Here is a 15,452-nt window from a genome sequence, read left to right on the forward strand (position 1 = left end):
AAATAATATTCCATTATATGTATATATCACATTTTGTTTATTCATCCAATGATGGACACTTGGATTTCTTCCACTTGGCTATTATGAATAATGCTGCTATGAACATGGGTTTACAAATATCTATTTAAGTTCTTGTCTCAAATTTTGGGGGCATATATCCATTATTATATGCTAAGTCATACAGTAATTCTATATTTAATTTTTTTAAGGAACCACCATGTTGTTTTCCATTTTACATTCTGTAACTTTCATAGACTGCACTATCCAACATTCCCATGAGACTTGGACAAAGATCTCAATTTCTCCACAGCCTCTCCAACACTTTTTTTTTTGTAATTGCTTTTAATAAGAGCAATCTTAATGTGTGTGAAGTGGTATCTCAGTTTTTTAAGTTTATTTACTTATTTTGAGAGAGAGAGAGACAGTAGGGGAGGGTCAGTGAGAAAGACAGAGAATTCCAAACAGACTCTGCACTGTTAGCGCAGAGTCTGACAAGGGGGCTGAACCCACGAACCATGAGATCATGACCCGAGCCAAAATCAGAAGTCTGACGCTTCACTGGCTGACCCACCCAGGCGACCCTCATCTTGGTTTTTATTTGCAATTTCCTAAAAATTAGTGATGTTGAGCATCTTATCATATGCTTATTGGCCATTTGCATATTGTCTTTAGAGAAACATCTATTTGAGTCCATTAGCTGATTTTTTTTAAATCAGCTTATTTGTATTTTGTTGCTGAGTTTATTTTGTCCAAAAAAAACCCATGACCTACATTCTATTAAAAGAGAAACAAAAATGAAAATACTGAAATGTAAATGGTCTTGCTAAGTTATGAATGAAGAGCCATGTGACTACTAAACCTTGAAGCAACTAGCTTTTTGGAGAGGATGGGGACTAACAGAAGTTTCATTAAGGAGTCATCATTTGGTCTGTGTCTTACTTACCAGAAATTGATCTGTCTACCAATGGCACAAGGTCATTTCACAGACATTAAGAGTTAAATGGCTACATGATTCCAAGGAATTACAATAATATCATTACTGTGAAAATGGAAAATGATCATTTTAGTCACATTATCTTCCTTGAAATGGACTCAATAAACAGTTTTTAATTTTTTCCCAAATTATAACATATAAGCAATACACAAGTGGGAATGTTGTAAAAAATAATGTTAAGAATTAGAATTTTAAAATGTTTCTCTCCCTTTCAAATGGGGAAAACAATGTAGAGAGAGCTCCAATCTCCATTCTCAAGATACTGATAAATTCTCTTAGAATAGATTTAGACAGGTGTACTATCCCACCAAACTAGTTTTTTCCAACTATGTTTCTAAATACTAACATTCCACAAATGTTAAACAGGTGTTCCATGAGAAACAATAACATGATTTAGTCCAGTATGGGGGACACTGGGTTAATCCATGTGAAACACATTCCTTTACCAGAAACATTCTCAAGATCTTAATAAAGTTATGTGCATTATAAATCTCTGGAGACAGTATGAAAATGGTTCTTAAACTTTTTTTTTTTCTGGTTAGAATAATGCCATTAATTTGGCTAAGTCTATGCTTCATTTTTGCTTGACATCTAGTAGGTCCTCAATGAATGTTATTTGAATAAATGAGTAAGATCTGGGTAGGGGTAATGGTAGAAAAAGCACTTAGATAAGAAAACAGCACATATTAGAAAAAGTTCTATTTTTGCAGTTCAACACCTGGAACAAGAAAAGACACATTTTCTAGGAATAAAATTTTAAAATAGAACATTATTTTTAGCTGAAAGTGGAAGCTGAGGTGAGTAGATTTTCTAGGGCCTAGATCATTGCCTCAATTATTTGCTACCCTTTAACAACGATGGCATCATGGATTGAGGGGAGGACATTCTTTCTTAATTTCAGTAGCAATTCATTTACTCCACTGGAATATGATAAACGATTACCCTTATTTTAGGACAAATATACAAACATTATTAATGAATAATGAAATGAATTTCTTAAGTCCTTTAAATTATCCAGGCGTCAGATTTGATTCTGTGACCTTCTAATGCAAGAAATTTGAAGAGGTAAGCTAAAGTTGATCTGAAACGATCTTTCTGTTTGTTGTATACTTAATGCCCTTTAATTTCATCTAAAGTTATCTTGTTCCCATGATCTGGAAAACATCTGCATAGGGAAGGCTGGAGGCTTTTCACTCCATCTGGTGAACTCTTGAGAAAAGACTAAACGGCTCTGTAAGAGTCCTTCACTGCTACAAATATTGTAGTGGACCTGTCATTCCAGAAACATTCTCACTCCCCCCTTCACACTGGGCATTTGCCCCTATCAATATCATGCCACTTTCTCATTCACACCTTCTAATTTTCCCTTTTGCCCTCAAATAAGGTTTAGACTTCCTTAAATGGGTTATGACCCACTTCATCATTATTGCATGGGCTCATCTCTCCGTATTCTCCACTCACTATCTATGTTCCAACTATGCTGAATTTCTTTCTATGTCCTGAGTAAACTAGTTTTAATCTCATCTCCATATCTCCGTACACGTTGTTTCCTCTGTCTGGAACACCCCCTTTCTAACACCCTTCTTCTTTCTTATCCTTTAGGTCTCTTGAAAATTGGTTCCACCAGAGACTCCATATTGGCCTCCCTTTAATTGGTAAGAAGCCCCTATTATATGACTTTCAAAAGCACTTTGTTCTTCTTCCATTATACCATTTATCACAGGGCATTCCAAACTGCCTGTGTCCTCATCTATTCCCTCCATTAGACTAAAAGGAAGATTAGCACTGGCAATTTTTTTTTCTTTTTTTTACCTTTTTTTTATCTATAAGATTTAAGGCTATACCTGTTGGGTAGCAACTGGTCAAAAGTATTTGTTGAATGAATGAATAAATCCATGTAGCTATGTATTCTTTAATAAATAAGTGAGTGCCTGTATGTGTACTGGCTAAAAGTAGTGAACATAATGAGAGGTCTCTAAACTCATGGAACTTACATCAAGGAGGGAAGAGATCTAAAAATATGTTCACAAATAAATATGTAACATTATGACAGCTGTTTATAAATGTTTATAAGGAAAAAAGTTCTATAAGGGGATAAATGGTGGTTGGGGGTGGGCAGGTTATACTTTTGTATAGAGCAGAGTTATGGCAAATAAATCTGGAGAAGAAGCAGAATATACTTTTGGAAAGCAAGCAAAAACAAAATGAAAAAAAAAAACGGACAAATTTCAATCAAGAGAAACCATGTACTTATCAAACAGGACAAAGGGAGTATGATACTGGAGATGAGTAGATGGGTCATAGTGCTGGTTTATTGAAATGACTTACTTTCTAGGGAATAACAAAATGCTATGTGATCACTGAAAATACATTGTTTTCTTAATCTGGGACACACTGTTAGGCTAATCTTTTGGCTTCTCTCATTGACAGGGGTAGCTGTGCTACTAGATCTTTTTCAAGGAATATCAATAGGCATGAGTGTGTCTCCCAATCTCTCTGCATCTGCTGGCTGGATGCACAATATAATGAGGGGGTAGTGATCATGGAACCACCATGTAGAATGGACCTGAGCTTGCAATTCACTGGGGAGTTAAGTCTTCCCTCTCAGTCAAGAACATCTACCCAAGGTTGATATGTGAGTGAGGAATATTTTCTAAGTTTAATATTTTAGAACTTAGAACAGTATAGTACAAAGATTATTATTATACACTTTGAAGTAATCCTTTTTATTTTCAACTATATTCATTTTACATTTTCTCATTGAGATGTCACAAAGACTTTGCTTTTATTAAAGAATCTGAGATGACCAGATCTTGTCTTGTAAATATAGTTGCAAAAGTCATGTTTTATTTGTATTTCTTAGGGGCTATTTGTCACCCAGAGGAAAGGTAAGAAGTAAACAACACTTAGAAGGTATAGCCATAGCTTTAGATATACATACAGGGTAGGTATTGATAGAGACTTCTGAGTAAATGTTGAAATTCTATAGTCATTTCATATTAATTCGAGGATGACCAAGATGCTACCATAGAAAGTTAAATATATGAGAGATCTTAACTGCTACACTTTGCAANTTAAACTCATCTGGCCCCAAAGAGTACTGCCTTAGTTATTTAAACAATTCCCCAGTGAACTAACAAAATCCATGGTTTTATACGAGTGTACTCTAAAAGGAATCTGAGTACTAACTGTAGCCCAGTTTATGTTCTATATGGTTCTAAGCACATATAAGTGTTTAGTCGAGTTGTAAAGGATATGGATTGTCTTCCTGTATAGATTAAAGAACTTATTTACATCTACTTTGCATGCTTTGATGGTGGTGAAATTGTGAGACCTGCCAAGATTAAAAGCAGAGATGAAACGTCTGGGTGGCTCAGTTGGTTGGGTGTCCAACTTTGGCTCAGGTTATGATTTCATGGTTTGTGAGTTTGAGCCCCACATCAGGCTCGCTGCTGTCATCGTGGAGCCTGCTTTGGATCTTCTATTCTCCTCTCTCTGCCTCTTTCTCATTCTCTTCCAAAAATAAATAAAATATTTATTTAAAAACTTGGAATAGTACCAAGGAGGAAGGTAAAATTAGAAGGTCCAGGATATTGTTTGACTTGGACAACTCAGTTCTGCTACTTTTTGTGAAGACTAGAAAAAAATCCAGATAAAGTTGAGACTATCAGTATGAAAATAGCAATTGCTCATAAGTAGCAAAAAGGCATTAACACATGGATTTGGACATCTTATCAATCACAACTAGGGAGAGGAAAGTTGACAAATCAGTGAAGAGGCTGCATTCTCAGCTCTCATTACAGGAACAAAAAACTAAATAAGAAAATAAATTAAAAGTGTGATTTTAGTTTATCTGTATTTGTAACTTGGATGTGTGATTTTTCCATTCTCGATTCCTGACATAATCTTTACCATAGAAATACCATGGAGCCTCAGCCAATGCACATGTTCAGAATAGATTGAAAATAGTGGTCTTATTGTTTGTTTTGTTACAGAATATATCCTAAAGATTTTAGTCTTTCTTCTTGTTAGTTAAGAAGTATCTGAAAGTCAGGTTGTAATTACCAACAAGGTCGTAAAAATTATAGCAAAATTATATCATATAAAAAGCATCCAAGGGGATGGAAAATTTTCCTTCTATTCAAGCTACAGAAACTAACTGCAAATATCATGCCATCTAATTGCATACACAACATAATATTTTAATCAAAAAAAGACTCTAACATCAGGGATAGAATTTTTTACCTTACTTAACTTAGATATTAGGGTCATAATCCTCATAATAAGATAACAGTGTGTATCAAGAGAATATAAAAGGCTCACCTTGTTATTCCTGTGCAATTATGATCAATTCACTTCTTATTATTCTACCTGAGGCACAGCTGTAATTACCAATGCCATAGTATCTTCTCATTTAATAACTGAGAGAGCTGTTATATTTACAAAAATGCCAGGGAAGATAAAAAATTCTTGCAACCTTCCTTATTAGTTTTGACAAGTATTCTTTTGCTGTAAGAATGCCACTATCACGTTAGATAAGATTTGATGAAAAAATCATTTGCATTTGAATGATGTGATCTTTGTGTTCTTTCTTTATTAAAAACACACAATACACTTGAAATGCACAATTGTATTCGAATGGCTATTCATGGAATACAAGGCACTTTACTTAAAGAAAAAAAAAAAGCTTCAGTCCCTATTTTTACATCTCAATGTGCTGAAATGCACTCAGATTGAACACATCTGTTAGAAGAGTTAGATAGGGACCTTGCAGTATTCTTCCCTTGTCTAAACCAGCTCAGTGGCACTTAAAACAGAACTAAATAAGCCTGCTTGATTTTCTTTTGTCTCAGGAGGAGGATAACTTCTGATTACCCCTTTGGGAAGCAGGAAAATTTGTTCTGTCTGCATCTAGGAAGTGAAGTCTACACACCATTCAGAAAATGTAATGCAGGTTCACGCTGCAAATACAGAAGAATGTGTGAAACACAGAAATCTAAACACTTACTAAATCTGAGAAATGTCCATTTGGAAACAATAGTTAGAAATAGGAATGGTGAGATTTCCATATTTGCATAAACGAGCTTTCAAAGTAGGTGAAGAAATGGAAAGAATGAGGAAAAAGAAAAATACACACAGGCATGACGTGGGTGAAAATGAACAGGAACTGAAGGGAGCAAGTAAGAGTAAGATGACTTCCTCTGAGTGGAGAGAGTTGTACACGGTTGCCTATCCCCGTCCACACCACAATTATTATCAACGGAATACAAAGAACTCCTTGACTTCTAATTCCTAAATTCAATAAGGAATATTCCTGAGTTCTGAATGTCACAGAGGCAGGAGAAAAAAAATAGTGTTAAATAAAGCTGCATTTTTGAGATATCGAAGTGAAAACTCAATTCTATTTTAGTTTCTCTCCTATACTAACTTCTGGGTAAAAACTATCTGCTTCAAAGAGAAGATAAGAAACACTGATTAGTAATTTAAAATTCAAAGGCAATAAAACTAACAATAGACCAGTGGGAATCTCAAGCTGGTATTGCTGATACTCGTCCAAACTATATGAGGTTACTTTCTACCAAGTTCTTTAGTACATTTGTCTTATGATATATTACCATATTTATTTAATATTTTATATTAGTCTTATGCCAGTATTCCTTATACATGGTTGTTGTTATTGGAATCATTGCTTGTTTAACTTAATTATACCACCTCAAGTGAAAAGTTTTTGCAAATGAATGGTTTCATGTTAATCACATTCTTATGAGGCTCATATTTAAAACATTGAGTTGGTCTTTAACAGGATATTATAGTAAATCTTTTTATAGGATTAGTTACCTCAAATTTATCTTGTGTGTAAATTCATATTTATACATACAGGGTGTGCTTTAAGGAGATTTCTAATGTGGCTGTAAGTTATTCATAGGTAAAAACTCAATTCTTATAATTCCTCTGTATCGTATCTTGCCTGAGCCCTTGTCCCTTGATGGACAACTGGTCCATAAAGCAGCAGTATATAGCATTTCTTGGAAGCCTGTTAGAAATACAGAATTTCAGGTCACACTCAAAACCTAATAAATCAGAATCTGTATTTAAATAATATCCTCCACTGAACGTATGCTAATTTGAGTTGAGAAGCACTGCACTAATCCAAACAATTTTGTGTAAAACTTGTTTTATAGGTACAATAATGGTGGTTTGGGTGGGAGTGGTGAAAGTGGTGGTTGGTAATCAGCCTACTTTCAGGTCCCACAATAGAGAGGAACGATCATTTCTGTACAAAAAGATCATTGAAAAAATAATAAATAAACATTAGAAGTCCTAGGGGGAGAATTTCATGCATCTGAGAAGAAAACACTGATAAATCATTGAAAGAAAAATATGATTCCCAAAGTTATGCCAGAATAGGCCTAGAGAGTCTAGACCTAGGTAACGGGCAGATAATTTGGGGGCCAGAACTGACTCGGTATAAGAAATTGTACTGAACCCACCCACAAAATGCTCAGTGACTCCTCTACATACATTTCAACCAGATAATAGATATAATTTTGAAGCATGGATACATAATTAGCTTTCCTAGAACACCAAAATTATTAACTTACATATTGTGTCCTTAATGTCTCAGTTCAGCCTAAAATAATGTGAATGTTCAGACATAAAAAGTTTTCAGACTTTTACTTCCTCTATAAAGCTATACCTGAATATTCTTAAGGGCTGGGTAAAGTAAGACCCTGGCTTCTGGATAAGTTTTCATGAGCAATCAGCTCATTCATTTTATCTTTTTAGGCCTGTGGCATTTTCTACGATGGTAAACTAACTCACTAGGTTTAAGGCCTGGGGACCTGTAAAGAAAATGCAGTCTGCGTTTATAGCTTTGTTATAATCTCCCTCTGCAGTGCATAATGCTTCTACTGTACAAAATATGTACTGGGAATCACATTTCATCAGAGGCTATTTGCAATGTGCCGTCCAGGAGTGCTAAATAAGTGTGACACTCCCCTGGCTTGAGCTAGTGTCTTCATTGCTATTAACATGGAGCCATCAAGTGCTTAGGGGTCACTGGGAGGCCCTAAAGCAGCATAATGAAATTGTAATTGTAGCTATTCTGTCAAGAAACTTTCCCTGCTCATAATTTACAAAGAATATGATAACAGATGTCCACAGTCAGTCTATAACCTAGGTCCTTCTAAACTTTTGTGAACTGGTATCATGTCTGGATGACAAGGACCACTTCTTGCTTTAGCACTTCATTCTTTTTTTTTTTATGTTTATTTTTGAGAGAGACAGAAGGAAAGTAAGGGACAGCAAGAGAGCATGTGTGCATGCAAGTTGGGGAAAGGCAGAGATAGACAAAGGAACTGAAGTCGGCTCTGTGCTGACAGCAGAGAGCCCAATGATAAGCTTGAACCCACGTATCATGAGATCATGACCTGAGCCAAAGTCTGTCTCTTAACCGACTAAGCCACCCTTTAAAGGATAGCCTCTACAAAAGTGCAAAGAGACAGATTAAACCATTATTTTTAATTGTAAAATGCAAAGAAAAAAAAACTGAAAATGAGGGAGAATGACTGTTTATCTTCCAAAATCATGATAACAATTTCAGGGGGTTTTAATATTCGAAGGACCTGTCCAGGGCAGGAAATTGAACTAAGTCTCTAGAGTTTCACTGTCAGTTCACCAGGATAAATAAGAGTCTGCAATCCGGCATGTTCCAGATGAGAAGCAGGCCAGAGGTTGCTTCTGCCATATTTCATTAGCAACCTTTCTGATCACAGGGTGATATCTAAGGAAAAACATGTATGACACACAATGCCACAAAGACCAAAACAAGTGGGCAGAAAGGACACACACACACACACACACACACACACACACACACACACACACCCCAAAACAAAACAACCTTCAATCACTGTTTTCTGACTCCTTTAGTTTATGGGAAAGGTAAAGCTAGAATATAAAATAGTATTTAATAATGAGTTAATATAATAATGGAGGGTTTGACTTTTTGTTTATTTATTTGTTTGTAGGGGTCAATGATGGAACCATTCTAGTTAGAGAATTTTTGTTGCTGTTTCATTTATTTCAGGATGACTCATTAAGTGGCCCATTTAATCGGAGTACTTTATATTATGCATTTTGGGGGAAGCAAAAATGAAAGGAATATCATGATATTTTAATCTTTCCAGCAGTAGAAGGGATTTGTTTTGACAGTTTGCTCTGGGATATGCATGCATCTGACTTGGATCACAAAGCTTCCACAATGCTGCAGAAAATTTCAAATATATATTTTGCTATCAATAGGTAAACCTTTAGCATCCTCCTCATTTCTATTGAGCCCAAGTTTTCTGTGTGTTCAAAATAGGAAATAATTACAACCGTGTTATAATTTAATAGAGACTTACTGTGAAAAATAAATTAGCTATGTTATGTGAAAAATTATATTTTAAGTTGTAAAATGGCAAAGTAGATGTTATTACATGGATTTTTGAGTGGCTATGAACTGATTTAGGGAAGAATGCAGAGAATCAGGACATAAAAGGTACGTAGAACAGATATTGTAAAGAAGACAGCCCTGACAGGGCAGGGTCTTAATGTAGAAGGGCAGTGAAGGAAAGAAAGAAAGAAAATGAGTTTTTGCCTTAACTAGTGTACCTGACAAAAATGGATAAGTAGTGGGGGAGGTGAGTGTGCCTGGGTAGCTCAGTTGCTTAAACATCTGACTGTTGGGTTCAGCTCAGGTCATGATCTTATGGTTTGTGAGTTCTAGCCCCATGTTGGGCTCTATACTGACAGAGAGGAACCTGCTTGGGATTCTCTCTCTGTCTCTCTCTCTGTCTCTGTCTCTCTCTCTCTCTTTTTCTCTGTCTCTGTCTCTCTCTCACACCCCCCCCTCCATGCGCTTGTGCACATGCACTCTCTCTTTCAGACTAAATAAACTTTTAAAAGTGTTAAAAAATAAAAAAGTAGGGAAAACAGTTGGTATAGATGAGATTACCATTTCTAACCTAAAATTTTCCAGAGTGTAAGTTTTTTAAATGGTTTTATTTTTTTCTGCTGATAATGATGCTGGTGAATTCCTGACACAGAATTCTAAGATATACACACACAAAAGACAATTAAATTTTAACAACTGGAAACATTTTGTTGAAAAGGATTGTTAACAATATAATAAAGTACTTCAGTTTTTCACATTCTCTGTGTGGTCCTCTGTATTGAAAATATTTGATGGTTCTAAGAGACCACCCAGAGTTTCAATTCTTACTTTCCTAACTGCTTCCATAATAATGTTTACTTTTTTTTTTCATTTTTTCTGCTTTCTTTAAATCTGGATTCCTTATGTAACTTACACATTTTTCATAAATTGGTACTCATTCAATAATATGGCAGAGGTATAGATAATACAGCTAATTCTACAAGAGCCAAACTACATGTACTGAATAAATGATCCTAAATCAATCCATGCAGTATCATCTATAGATGGGCTGCATAAGATTTATTGTATCTTTTACATGAAAACTTCTAAGCAGTAAAGTAATTATAAAAACCAATGGTGAGGTCAACTTAACCACAAATGATAAAGGCTTATTGGTCATTTCAGTATTAAATTAGTTAAGGATTTGGCGCCTGGGTGGCTTAGTTGGTTAAGCGTCCGACTTTCCGACTTTCGCTTAGGTCATGATCTCGCGGTTTGTTGTGGGTTCGAGCCCCGCGTCNTAAATTAGTTAAGGAAAATACATCTTATTTCTCTAGATTCAAAATAAAAATATTTGGCCATTTTGGGTGGCAAACTCTCTATGATATCATTATAGATTGACTCATTTTTTGTCCAAAGCCTAGAGAGCTGATTATCAATAAAAATATCATTAAGGTACAAGATTTCTTTAATATAAAACTTCCAATTAGTCCAGTTTTGTTATTTTTATAGGTGTTTTAAGACTCCAGTATAAAGATTTTTAACTTGTTTCAATTTGTCATATAAATTAGCAAATGAAACTCTTGTCATGGCTAAGGATTGTTCGTGTCCTTAGTTATAAATTCCTTTCTTTGATAGGTAAAATCCTTTCTATGACTCATGGAAACTCAGGGCTTAGTAATATATACTTGCCAGGATTACTGTGAATCTAGGTAGAAGCAACCAATAATTTTCTCCTATTTTTAATTTTTACTAGATATCTGATTTTTGAATCTAAAACTATATTGTTTTAGAAAAAGACCAACCCTTAAATCTGAATTTCAGAATCTTATTTATGTGTTTCCATTGATTTCCATTTGATGACAAGTACATGATTTCTCTGTTAATAAAGTGATTTGAGAGCCTTGAAAATTTGTCTCTTCTGTATGTAAGTGTTACTCCAAGTTCTTGTCAGCAGAGTTAAGCATTTCATAAGTACCAAATGTTGTTCTTGAACACCCTAATGAACATATGCAAATTTCAACTTAGAAAACTTCATATTTTATGAACTGAAATACTTTTTTTTAATTAAGTGAGAATTAAATCATCCCAGACTCTCAACTTAACCAATGTGATTTTAGTCTTAGGAAAAATGTAGTACAAACACAAATGTTTTTAAGGAGATTTTACATTATCAAAGAAAGATCAAGTTCATGTAGTTACTATTAAATTGGTGGGTGAGGGTGAACATGTTAGACCACATCTCATCAATCAAGAAGATCTAGAATCTTTTTTTTTATCACACTAGTGCTAAAACTGACACAAGTACAATTCAGAATAGAAATTGGAGATGAAAGAAATTTCTAAATTGTTCCTTGTTATAATCCCTACTGTTTTCAAGAAAATAATAACTAGAAACAAGAACAGAATAAAATCTTTCTGTATCCTAAACCTTATTCAACAAAAAAAGCTCTTTATTCCTTATTTGGAGAAGGGGGAAGATAGGTCATAAAGGAGTCCCTCTACTGCAACATGAATTCACAATGAAGGAATTAGAATTACTAGCCCAGATTATGTTTGTTCTTATCCTTCCTTGCAGGCTACTATTCCCACAATTGTCAAAGGGAGGCAGAGGCAGGTGACTGAAAATGTAGAGAAATTTGCAAATGACATGGTACTCTACACAGAAAGCCCAGAATATTCTGCCCAAAAAATTGCTAGAACTAATACATGAATTCAGCAAAGTTGCAGGATATAAATCAATGTGCAGCAGCCTGTTGCATTTCTATACACCAATAACAAAGCAGCAGAAAAAGAAATCAAGAATTGATCCCATTTGCAATTGCACTAAAAACAATAAAATACTTATGAATAAATTTAACTAAAGAGGTAAAAGATATATGCTCTGAAAACTACAGAACAGTTATGAAAGAAATTGATGAGGGCACAAAGAAATGGAAAAGCATTCCATGCTCATGGGCTGGAAGAACAAACATTGTTAAAATATCTATATTAGTCAAAGCAGTCTACATATTTAATGCAATCCTTATCAAAATACCACCAGCATTTTTTCACAGAGCTAGAACAAACAAGCCTAAAATTTGTATGGAACCACAAAAAGACACCAAACAGCCAAAGCAATCCTGAAAAAGAAGAACAAAACTGGAGACATCACGATTCCAGATTCCAAGCTATATTACAAAATTGTAGTATTCAAGACAGTATGGTACTGGCACAAAAACAGACACATAGATCAATGGAACAGGATGGAACATCCAGAAATGGACCAACAACTACATGGTCAACTAATCTTCGACAAAGCAGGAAAGAATATGCAATAGAAAAAAAGCCTCTTCAACAAATGGTGTTGGGAAAACTGGATGGGAACATGCAAAAGAATGAAACTGGACCATTTTCTTACACCATACACAAAAATAAATTCAAAATGTATTAAAGAACTAAATGTGAGACAGGAAACCATCAAAATCCTAGAAGAGTACACAGGCAGAGACCTCTTTGACCTCAGACGGAGCAATTTCTTATTGGACATGTCGCCAAAGGCCGGGGAGACAGAAGCAAGCAAGAACTACTGGGGCTTCATTGAGATAAAAAGCTTCTGTGCAGTGAAGGAACAATCAACAAAACTAAAAGGCAGCCTATGGAATGGGAGAAGATATTGCAAGCAATATCTGATTAAGGGTTAGTATCTAAAATTTATAAAGAACTTACCAAACGCAACACCCAAAAAGCAAATAACCCAGGCAAGAAATAGGCAGAAGACATGGATAGACACTTATCAAAAGAAGACAACCACCTGGCTAAGGAACACATGAAAAGATGCTCAACATCACTCATCAGCAGGGAAATAAAATAAAAACTACAAGGAGATACCACCCCACACCTGTCAGAATGGTTAAAATTAACAACACAAGAAACAACAAGTGTTGACAAGTATGCAGAGAAAGGAGAACCCTCTTGCACTGTTGGTGGGAATGCAAATTGGTACAGCCACTCTGGAACACAGTATGGAGGTTCTCAAAAAACTAAAAATAAAACTACCTTACAGGTCAACAACTGCACTATTAGGTATTTATTTCCTCAAAGGATACAAAAATACAGATTCAAGTGTTTATAGCAGCATTATCAATAATAGCCAAACTATGAAGAGGGCCCGATGTCCAACAACTGATGAATGGATAAAGGAGATGTGGTACACACACACACACACAAACGCACGCACACACACATACACACACACACACACACAGATGGAATATTACTCTACCATCAAAAAGAACGAAATCTTGCCATTTGCCATGACATGGATGGAGTTAGAGTGTATTATGCTAAGTGAAATTAAGTCAGTCAGAGAAAGACAAATACCATATGATTTAACTCATATCTGGAATTTAAGAAACCAAACAGGAATATTTGGAAGAGGGGGGGGGGGGGGTGGGCAGGAAGAGAAGAGAAGGAAATAAACCACAAGACACTCTTAACAATAGAGAACAAACTATGGGTTGATGGAGGTGGGTGTATGGGGGATGGGCTAGATGGGTGATGGATCACTTGTGATGAGCACTGGTTATTGTATGTAAGTGATGAATCACTGAATTCTACTCCTGAAACCAATACTGCACTGTATGTTAACTAAGTACAATTTAAATTAAAAGAGGGAAAAAATAAATACACATATCAGAGCAAAAAAATGGTAGTGGAGGGAAGTGAGTGAAGTGGAAACATCAGAGTATCTCTTCCTTTCCTGGTCTCCCCAGGTAGGTCCTCTGGCAGCAGCAGCATCTCCTCCAAGGTTCTAGCTCCCAGAGGGCGGCCAGGGTGTGACCTTAGCTTCCAAAACTGGTGACTTTTTTTCCTCCCCCCATCCCTCGGGGATGGTAGTACCTTCCTTGCTGTTACCTCCTCATTCTCTATTGACTCGAAGGCTCTTCTGTCACCTGGGTAACTAGTAGCCTGTATTCCATCCTGACTTACAGGTTCAAGCAATTTCCCTTTCTTGCTAGACTTTGATCCTCCCTTTTTCAGATGTCTAATTTTTGATCATATCATTTGTGTATTTTCTAACCCTTTTCCTCACACAGATAGAAGGAGCTAAGCAACACTACACTGTTCCTGTATATACATCAATGGATATGAAAATCTTGGTGCTTGATATTGTGCTTAAGAATTCATGTATTTTTATGACTTATTTACTTGAGATAACGGAGTTTATAAGATAGGTTTTCTCTTTAAGGAAAATTTTACTTAAGCAGAAAATTAGAATGTATTTAATACTTTTCACTTTTCAGAAAGGTGCCTGAGAGGCTTTATCTTAAAGTCATGTATTCAGTCAGGAACTTATGGGATTGTGGAATATATATAAGATTTACCAAGTCTTACAGACGTTCAGAACATATCAACACTTAAAAAAAAACTATACCTTTTTAGAGATGATTAAAGAAGGGCCGTGGGAAGATATATAAAAATACTATTGCTTTGTATGTTGGTGTGTGCATTTGTTTGTTTACATTTATATTTATTATACTAATATAAACCATGATCATCTAACATTTACCAGGACTGGTAAAATTTTCTGCCCAATAGTTTAAAGGAACTGGGGGAGCTGATTTCAAATATGAATAAAATCAATATGATACACACAAAAGTACTGAAAATCTAAGACTTAAATCCCCAGTGCAAACCTGCCCAAATGTGTTTGACATAAGTAAGCTTCATCAACCTAAGAGTTTTGCTACTGATCACCCTGAAAGATGGAAATCAGTTTGAAAATAAAATTTGTGGGAATAAAATATCAAAACACCCCATTCTCTTTAAAAAATAGATTGTTTCTTTTTAAATTATTATTCATATTAGCATTCTACTCATTAAATCTTCCATTTCATCATGGTCCAATATTGAATATGAAATAGAACATTTCCTTAGCAAATACACAATGAGGTTTATAACAGCAAAACTGTTCTTTTCAAAACTAGGATATTCCTGTCTTAGTATACCATCTGGCAATGACTGGATACTCAATAAATGTTTGCTAAATTAAACTTTCCT

General features: G+C 35.2%; 2 long non-coding RNA genes across 2 annotated transcripts in view; both read right to left on the reverse strand.

Annotated features, from left to right (window-relative positions):
- The window catches only part of LOC144229742 (uncharacterized), a 664,030-nt gene that overhangs the window by 407,917 nt on the left and 240,661 nt on the right, over nt 1–15,452 (reverse strand). The window lies entirely within an intron of this gene.
- LOC144229741 (uncharacterized) overlaps nt 1–15,452 on the reverse strand; it is a 211,794-nt gene that overhangs the window by 15,643 nt on the left and 180,699 nt on the right. The gene's annotated exons all lie outside the window — the stretch shown is intronic.

The sequence above is a fragment of the Crocuta crocuta genome, unplaced genomic scaffold (assembly GCF_008692635.1).
Source record: "Crocuta crocuta isolate KB4526 unplaced genomic scaffold, BGI_CrCroc_1.0 scaffold264, whole genome shotgun sequence".
Lineage (NCBI taxonomy): Eukaryota > Metazoa > Chordata > Mammalia > Carnivora > Hyaenidae > Crocuta > Crocuta crocuta.